Source organism: Myotis yumanensis, unplaced genomic scaffold, assembly GCF_028538775.1.
Source record: "Myotis yumanensis isolate MYYU_CA2020_CCGP unplaced genomic scaffold, mMyoYum1.0.hap1 SCAF_5, whole genome shotgun sequence".
In the NCBI taxonomy this organism is placed as follows: Eukaryota; Metazoa; Chordata; class Mammalia; order Chiroptera; family Vespertilionidae; genus Myotis; species Myotis yumanensis.
In genome coordinates this window covers 15259961-15267940 of record NW_027223756.1, presented here as the reverse complement: position 1 = coordinate 15267940, position 7980 = coordinate 15259961, and the positions used below count along the sequence as shown (strand labels likewise).

The 7980-nt window shown below is 43.0% G+C and overlaps 1 non-coding gene across 1 annotated transcript; it reads left to right on the top strand.

Moving 5' to 3' along the window:
* The first annotated feature begins 646 nt into the window (after positions 1-646).
* Positions 647-752, top strand: LOC139011840 (U6 spliceosomal RNA). Its single transcript, XR_011471669.1, has one exon. It is a non-coding gene; the product is annotated as a U6 spliceosomal RNA (small nuclear RNA).
* The last annotated feature ends 7228 nt before the right edge of the window (positions 753-7980 follow it).

Below are 7980 nucleotides of genomic sequence, written 5' to 3'. Positions count from 1 at the left end.
ACCTTGGCTGGCTTCCCCTCCTAGCTTCTGGCTGATCTTTCCTATTTTAAGATCTTGGAGAAGTAGGAAACTAACTTGTTTCTCAGACCTAAACTCATAAAAAAGGCAGCCCCACAGGGAGGGCAACGGCCGATCTTGGGAGCCCCAAGCAGGTGCTGACATTTATAGGGGAGGGTTGGCAGAGCACTCAGCCTTAGCACTGGTTTCTAACGGGTGTTCATAGGACTAGGACAAAGGGACAGTGGAAGGCAGAGACATTCAAAGTAGATACAGCTTGTCTTCTTCACCCCACTTTTATTACAGTCAAGGGCCCAGGCATTTGGTGACCCCATGAATGTCCAAATTTCAATGTTAAACTTCTCTCTCTTTCTGTCTGAGAAATGAACCCAGCTTTTGAGCTTCCAAGTTCTCATATATAAAGTAGACAGAATCATACTGACTTCTCAAGAGCGGTGTGTGGCTTACACGAGAACATGTGTGTAACGGATCTCGCAGAGCCAGGCACATGTTCAACGTGTTTCCTGCCCCATGTCTCTGCCCTGGCCTTTCGTACAAAATGTGGGGAGTGAGCAATGAGTTTAAAAGCAGGGATGGGGCATCCATAACTGGGTGTCCAGGGCCTAAACATTGAAAAGTAACCCCTAGGGTGCTCGCTTGGGCATTACATAGACTGAAATTAGATGCTACAGAGAAGATTACCATGGCCCCTGCGCAAGGATGACTCGCAAATTTGTGAAGTATCCCATATTACAAAAAGAAAGAAAGATGCCCTAACCGGTTTGGTTCAGTGGATAGAGTGTTGGCCTGCGGACTGAAGGGTCCCAGGTTCAATTCCAGTCAAGGGCATGTACCTTGGTTGCGGGCACATCCCCAGTAGGGGCTGTGCAGGAGGCAGCTGATCGATGTTTCTCGCTCATCGATGTTTCTAACTCTCTATCCCTCTCCCTTCCTCTCTGTAAAAAATCAATAAAATATATTAAAAAAAGAAAGCAAGAAAGCAAGCAAGAAAGAAAACCTCTCAGGCAACTCAGCGATTTGTATCAAATCAGCAGTGTGAGTCATCAGAGCAATCTCACTTTTAGGAATTTGTCTTCCAGAGACACTCACCCAAGTGTGCAAGGTGCGTACAGAGGACCCACATCACATTGCTGATAATGACAAAGAATTACAAACCACCTTCATGACCATCTAAAAAGCTCCTGGTTAAATATGGCACATCCATGGAGTAAAATAGCATTCAACTTCTAGAAATGATGGGGTAATCCTATTGTTATTGATGCTAACATTTGTCTGTGTCACATGGTAAATTAAAAAAACGAGTTTACAAGTCAGCATGTATGGTGTGCTTGCATATGTGAATATATGTATCCATAATCGTATCTGTACTTATAGTTATGCAGAATCAGATACGACAAAGAGATATTTGGAAGGATGTTAAACGGGACTTTTTACATTGTTTTATCTCTGGGGAGTGACATCTGAGTGTAAATTCTACTTTTGTCTTTGTACTTTTCCACCCTGTGTGATTTTAAAGAGCAACAACAATGGGCCTATGCGGCATTCATCCAAAATGCTAAGACTTTGTGTCCCCCGAACATCTCTAAGCCAGTTGGAAACCCTGAGCAGAGATATTTCTATCTCAGCCTGCACTGACAGTACCTCATCTGTTCCCGCCCACTGTCATTACCCATGTAGCTGATTGTTTTCCCACTAGACTGAGCTCTCCTCCAAAACCCGGGTTTTACCTTTCCTCCAGTCCCCAGTCTGCATACCACGGCAATAAGGGATACTCAGTGAGTGTTTTCAATGTTTAAATCCAGAAGTCTGGTGATCTGGACGCTATTCCAGTTCTGACATTGCCGGGCAGTGAGGTCATGATCGACACCTTCTCCAGAGATGGCTCATCCTCAAACAGAACGAGCATGATCTCAGAGGCTCCTTCTATTCCTGACCTTGTCATTCTGAAACTGAACTTGTCCAGTCTTCACAAATCTGATGAAATCAAACATGACAACCTATACAGCTCAGCTTTGTGGGCTCCAAAATGCTATAAAAATGCAGTGTGGGATTACACATAAAGAAAAAAAAAAAAACAATACCAACAACAATAGTGACCATTGTATATTGATGCCAACACGGAGCAAGTTCGAATAGGATCTAAATAATTTCAAATTGCCCTTCACCTTCCCCCACCCTCACCGCAGGGCCTGCATTCCCTGTGGAGTTGCCACCGATACTCAGTTTGGGGATTAAAGCAGGACCTGACCTGGATTTGCTCCCCATTGCCCATGCCCTAGATTGAAATGTTAAAGGACTTGGAATAAAATAGCTGCATTTTCACTAACAGCTTCACAGTAACTGGGGAATTAATGTCAGCCAGGCAGTGATTTCCCAGTGGTTGGGTTTGTAGCAAAAGCCTTCAACTTTCATGTGTGGCCTGTTTGAAGTTGGAAATTGTTGTTAGACTCTCCCAAGTTGTTTGAGGTGTCACTCATCCTTCCCTTTTGTGTTGGGGCGAGAATGTGAAGCACAGCGGCTGGGAATGGTCCCGTGACTGCCGTCCCCAAGGCGGGTTTCTGCCAGGGCCCAGTTGAGCCTGTCTCCCAGGGAATTCAAAGCGTCCAGTGCCTGGTGGCCCTGCCTCCATGTGCAGCCCCATGGCCCACCCTCCCCTCAGGGACTCTGCATCCGGAAGCGGGAGGATCCCGAGGCCCCCTGCAGATGCACATCTCGACAGGTTTTTTTTTTTTTTTTTTAAATATATTTCATTGATTTTTTACAGAGAGGAAGGGAGAGAGATAGAGGGAGAGAGATAGAGAGTTAGAAACATCCATGAGAGAGAAACATCGATCAGCTGCCTCCTGCACATCTCCTACTGGGGATGTGCCCGCAACCCAGGTACATGCCCTTGACCGGAATCGAACCTGGGACCTTTCAGTCCGCAGGCCGACGCTCTATCCACTGAGCCAAACCGGTTTCGGCTCCACAGGTTTTATTCAGTGAAAAATTGGCACTCCTGGGATGTCACTCTTCAGAGAGGCAGCAGCACGGGCAATAAAAATAATAACGCTAGCATAGCAATAGCAGCAGTGATAATAATAATAATAATAATAATAATAATACCAGTGGCTAACACCTTATTTAGCACTGATTACAGGCCAAACATTTTACATTAGATTGATTGTCTCAGGCATCCCATCGAATAGATATATTTCCTTTGTACAGACGAGGCAATGGAGGCCCAGTGACAAGTTTTCTGTGACTGTAGTGGAGAGGGTGAGGAGAAGATTAAGCAGGTAGACACATGGAAACAACCTCGAGGGGTTTGGAATTGACTGACCCTTCCCCAGCATATCACTTGAAAACCACTAGTTTGTGGCAGTCTTGATTTTGCTCCCCTGAGCTACCCTTTTGCAAGTATATATAAACTCAGTCCAACCAGACTGTGGCTTCCAGCGGGCGGACAGTGTATTCTAGACCATTCAAGGGCAGTGTCTTGCCCAGGTAGCTTCTCCACACGCACTTGGCAGTTGTACTTGTTGCTAAGCAAAGTGTTAATGTAGCATGTACTTTTGCCTGGAGTGTTTTTGGGGAATAGCAAATAGCTCTCTCCTTGGGCAAGGACCTCTGGGTCCCGCCCAACAGTCATTTGGAATGTTTGTTCCCTTGAACCAGCGTGTGTTTGGTGCGGGGAGAGCCGTTGGCCAAGTGAAGGGCTTATGGACAGGGTCCTCTCTCTCTGACCTTGTTTGTTTTTTCTTCCCAACGATGACATTAATTATTTCCTAACCACTTGAATTGGTTTCTAGCCGAGAAATCATGCCATAAGGTTGAAAGAGTCATGTGCAGATTTTTGGTTTGTTTTTGTTTTGTATTTGACTCTCGAGACTTTTGTTTCATAAGATGGTGTGATCACAGGGTGAGGGCTCGTATGGAGTCACCCAGGCTATTGTCCTGTGGACTTTTGGGGACATCTTGGAAGGACATTGTAGATTCCAAAGGAAGAATTTAGATCGAAATTAAGAGGCATTTGGTGGATACTCAACATGTTGTCATTTTTTAAGGCTAAGTAGAAAACAGAAACACTTTGGTCTCCAAAAGTGTGCTAGAGCTGGCTTGGAATGGCTTATGAAAACCAATGATTAAGCATTCAAGAATTTTTCGAGCCTGTTATCAAACCATTGGTAGCTTTAAATCATCTACAGAGGGAATATTTACACCATTGAAATTGGCAAATGTTACAAATCAGGGCTTCTTCCTTCCCTTCTTCTTCTAACCCCCTCAGAGCTGGTTTCTCTGCACACCACTGGGTCTAGTCCATCTAGAGGAGGAGCATTTTCTATATCCAGACTAAAAGCCTGTGCTTGGAAGCACTGGGGGGAAATATATGATGGCTTAAATTCCACGTGGGCAAGAACCACGTGTGTTTCCTCAGCGAATATATCCCATGACATTGCATAGCACAGGGTCTGTCACATAGTAAGTGCTCAGTAAACAGCTGTTGAATGGATGCAGTACTGGTGGGCTGCTAGGCACCTTCGCAGCAGCAGCCAGTCAGCCCAGACCAGTCTTCTCTAGGAATCCTTCCTGAGCCACACATTCTCCAGAGTCGCTCAGGAAACTGGACTGTCACTCTTTTGTAGTACTGAATCATTTACTTTTTGTTGTTAATCTTCATCCGAGGATATTTTTCCATTGATTTTTAGAGAGAAGGGAGGGGGAGAGACAGAGAAAGGGAAGCATCGATGTGAGAGAGACACCTCCATCGGTTACCTCCCTTAGGCACCCTGACCAGGGCGAGGGGTTGACCCTGCAACCAAGGTAGGTGTCCTTAACTGGAATCAAACCCTGGACCCTTCAGTCCAAGGGCCAATGCTCTATCCACTGAACCAAACCAGGTAGGGCTGTGTCATTTACTTTTTAAAGACAACTATAACTCTATCAGTATATTCAGCGGTCACCATCCACTTTAAGCTCTCAGAAGCAGAATTCTTCTGATTCCTTTTTTTTTTTTAACATAGCAGATGCTCAATAAAATGAAACATCTGCAAAAGGGGTGAGTAATAATCTTGGATGAAGCCACAATACTTCATGGTTTCCAAAATATTTGACGGGTGTTGCGTGGATTGATGCCACGATATCCCTGTGAGTAGGCAGAATAGAACAATTACCCCTCCCAGCTGCCAGAAAACAGGGCCTAGCATGTTGGGGGGACTAAGTACTTGTTGATTTTATTATCACTTGGTCCTTCCATTTCATAGATGAAGAAACAAGCTTGAGGAAGTTACCTGACGTAGTTCATTTTTAGATAGTATCACTTCTATCTCCACTAAACTGCCTCTATTAACAGTCACTTAACTTTTAATGCCTTATTGCATATCCTCACATTTATTTTCATGATAGCTCTATCAGGTTTGCAGGTATGTGCATTCATGTTTTAGGGGTAATAATGCTAGGACACAGAACGTTTTAGAAACATGCTTGCGATACACAAGGACTTGAGGGTAAAGCTAATATTAAAATCTATGTGTCTAAGAATTCCTGTATATTGTGTATTGTACTCATTCATTCCTTCAGAGGGAGAAAGATTGTCACAGTAGGCTAGGGAAAAGCATTGTACCACAAAACACTTTCTAAACATCGTCACGAGCCCCCCAAGATGTTTCTTCCCCCGAAACACCTTAAAACATGCCGATGATTAGAATTTGTGCTTTGCCACTTAAGCCTCCCAAAGATTCAAGTTGAAGTTTCAAAGGTAAAATTATAGGAAATTACCTTCTTTCTCTTTTGTGAATAGAATCTTGAATTTTTTTTCTCATCTGAGAAGGTGCTGATTTTCCATGTATAATGGAAATTCCATGATTTTTCCTTCCCTAGGACTCTAACATTTCAAAATGGCCACAACACCTCCTGTATGACTTCTGGAAAGGGTCCAGCATTAAGCATGATGACTTTTAAATTCGTGTTGTAAAACTCTGATGCCGTTTCCAGCACAGTGCCTCATTTCCGATGAAAAGCATGCTGCCAGCTCCCTGCTTTTTCTGTGGACGATATCACCACTCATTTCATTAAAGCCACCAGACACTCCTAGCAGCACGCATGATGTCGTTTTGCAATGTGGGGGGAAATAATTTTGGAAATGGGAGCTAGTTCACATTTCTAAAGCATGTTTTTTCATTCTTCCCTTTCCCTTTTGACCTTCCTGAGGATGCGTGTGGGTGTTAAATTGTTACCAAGGGGAGGGGCTGTTGTAACTACAGCAGGATCCACACACACCAAGACACACTTTCCCACACACAGGACTTGGCTCGGGGACACTTTAATGGAATGCTGAATGGAAAAGATGCAGGGTGTTTTTGATCTGCAGAGAAATTCAGCCAGTGGAGCATCCATCATTTTTATTTAAACAGCCAGATGAGCATTCGAGCTGGAAGGCAATGTGTGTGAGAGGAGTGGGTGTCACTGGCAACTATTTTTCCTCTGTTTAAAAAATTATAAACATAATGTAGCCCATTTATAAACATTTAAATAATAAAGAGGAATATCAAGTGAAAAGTAGAAGTCTCCCCTTCCTCCCATCTCATCTCATTCCTGAGAGATAGTTTGATGTTTATAGGTGTAGAACTTTTTCCATTCAAGAACCGCTTATTGAGATTCTATAATTTGTGTTAGTCATCCATTTGAGGGTGAGAGTTTGATCCAAAAATATATCTTACATATGTTTTATTCTACAACTTGTTTGTGTTTTTTTCATTTAAATTTTTTTCTCAGGGTAGACTTCCAGATTTTGACCATTCTGTTTAAGGGCTGTATAATGTTTCATTGCATTGGCTGTGCCTTATTTATTTTTTTACTTAAAAACCAATTCTTTATGAATGAGCACTTGGGTAGCTTCTAATGGTTACTCACAGTGTCGCTTTGCATTTCTGTGTTTACACAGTGGAGTTGCATTTCTGTAAGACTGTTTCCTGGGAGCGGAATTGTTAGAGGAGCAGATCATGAAAACGTGTAATTCTAGGGGAGAATGTCTGTGTTCTTAAAAAGATAAGAATGTCCATTGATCAACACTCAGAAAGACTCAGTTGCATATAAGACAAGACAAGTTCTAAGATTTGTCCTATTATCATGTTCTCAATGCTGGTTACTCACTACATGACTTTGCGGAAGAGGAGCTTTCTGAAACAAAGCAGTGCCTTCTGTCTGGACGTTACCCTGACAAACTACATCAGAATCTCTGTTGTCAGAGTTCAGGTATGTGTATCTATTTTTAAAGTTCCTGAGGCCAGATTGGGAGCCACCACTCTAGTGAAAGTATCCCCAACATAGCATCGAATGTGCCATTTTTGTTGTTGCTCTATGCCTGTATGCATGCTCAAGCACATACAAGCATGCATGCTTTATGTGGTTTAGGATAATATGCTTTTCCTACCTTTTGCTTGGCTGTTTGGTACGTTTGGCCTCGGTTGCTATCAGCTAGCCCAGAAATACAGCACGTGTCACAGACAGTTCTGCATACAAATAAGGATCAGGAGGATGATCAAAGAGACAAATGGGAACTTTAATGGGGGGGATGGTGAGAAGTCCTAGATGTGATTAAAGAGAAGATAAAAGGGCCATTAAGCAACTGTGCGGAGTAATTCCTAGACTGAAAAATTGTAGACAGTCCTGTATAAACAGAATCCATATAGGGCATTAACTACCAAGGTAAATGACCCTTTATTGTCTTCTCCTATATTTCTTCAACTTGCAGAGTTTGGTTGGCAGATGGTAATGGGATTGAGAGAGAGAGAGAGAGAGAGAGAGAGAGAGAGAGAGAGAGAGAGAAGTGTCTTGTACTGGACGGGAGCAGTTACTTAAAAATACTATATACACTTATAGTACCCTTTAAAATATATGAATCCCATATATACACTATTTTATGTGACCCTCCCATCAATCTTGGAGAGAAGATGGTGGTACTTCCATTATTCAGAAGAAGAA